Here is a 1,877-nt window from a genome sequence, read left to right as displayed (position 1 = left end):
ATGTTTTAGTAGTTGAGCATAAAGATGTTTGGGTAGATATGTACGTATTCTATACACAACCTGGAGATCAGTATAGTGATCGAACTTCCAATGCGTCAAAAATATGACTATCGGCCGCTGTGAAATGATCTTACTATGTGGGAAAGCTAAAACCAACATTCAGAAACAGAAATTTGTTTTCTGTTTCCATAAGGTATAAACTCTCTCGTCTGATCGATTTCATGTGCGTCTGCCAGTTCATCTGCTCTTTTGCAGTAAGGTACAAAGGTCAGAGGGAAGCGACCACAAGTTCTATTCTTCAACAGTGGCGCTAAACTATTATCACATTTTAACTCCATTGATTCTACATTTGATAGTACTTCTCACCCCTTATTTATTTTCAGAAAGGGGTATTGTGGAGATTGTAGTAATTTAATAGTTGAATTCATTTCTCATATCCTTATAAATCTATTCATAATTGTTTCTGACATCACTTCATTTCATTTAACTTCTCGAATATCTTTAATTATTGTAACAAAAACATTTTAATTATCTTACTCCCTTCACATTACAATCCATTGTTGACTTATTAAGTTTGTAAGGCTATTTATTTCCACACACACACACACACTCTTTAATTGTTATTGTTTACACTACGTAATCTTTCGAATACTTCATTATGTTTATTTATGGTTCAAATGAGCTCACAGAATCAATACTTGAAATTTATGCGTTTTCAGAAATCGACTTGCCTTAGTTTTTTAAATCTAACTTTGATAACGTCATTTTAAGTAATTATTGGAAAGACTAAGTGCAATAACAGAAATTATCTGAATTAAGAGAGACAGTTACTTAAGTCTAGTTTAATAGTTGAACGATGAATATTCTTTTTGATAAATTCTATTCAGGTTCTACAATTATATATCCAAATTATCATTAATAATCTGAAGAGAGTGATGGTCGAATAGCCTTTCTGGGCATTCTCTTAACTGAGAGAGTGGATGAATCATTATAAAGGAACCTAAACAGAAAAAATACATGCTGACCGGGCAGTACACTTATTTCCTTAGCTTTTTACCTCTACCGTACAAACGAAACCTGGTCAAAACCCTTAGTTACTGAATACGCACTATTTTATTAATCACTTATTCGTAATGTCACTTTTTACTTGTGCTTGCGTCGATCTTCAGATGTAAGCGTAGGCTGTAGATGATTACTTCTTATCGTTAATAAAGTCAAATCAATTACTTACTGAAAACAACTTCTAATGCTTCTCTTCTATCTACCACTGTGATTGATAAATAACTCTTGAGGCTATTCACTTTCTAGTACGACAGAAAATGCATTTTTCTACTGAAAATATCGATCATCAGATATTTTCTCCGAAAACGAAACCAGCAATTTATGACTACATTTTAAGATGAGTTCTGTATTTACAGTAAAGCGTAAATATCACAAATTCCATCAACTATCAATCACTATTGTTCAATGCTAAATTGTATACGTCTGTCTATTTACTGCGATTATTGAATGATTTTGAGCTATCTTCCATTCTTATCTGTTGTTTTCTATTATCCATTGATTCGGTGATGAAAGATGAAACGAAGAAAAAAACGTTATCCCAATTAACACTTGAACCTACATTTTATTCGGTTTAATGAAAATAAACATTCAAAAAACTGGACAAAATTTTCTATTAACTGATGAAGTAAATTTTTTTATTGTGATCAAAATGTAAAACTTAAGTCATACAGTTTTTATCATCTTTTGTGAATTAAAAAAAACGGCCATCCAGTGCTTAAAGGTTTTCCATGGTGGTCTAGCTTCAATTGACTCATAATCTCAATGTCTAACTTCAACCAATCCACGAGATTGAGCGACACATCCACCATTGTATT

This window comes from Schistosoma mansoni, chromosome 4, assembly GCF_000237925.1.
Source record: "Schistosoma mansoni strain Puerto Rico chromosome 4, complete genome".
Lineage (NCBI taxonomy): Eukaryota > Metazoa > Platyhelminthes > Trematoda > Strigeidida > Schistosomatidae > Schistosoma > Schistosoma mansoni.
This window is presented reverse-complemented; position numbering follows the sequence as displayed.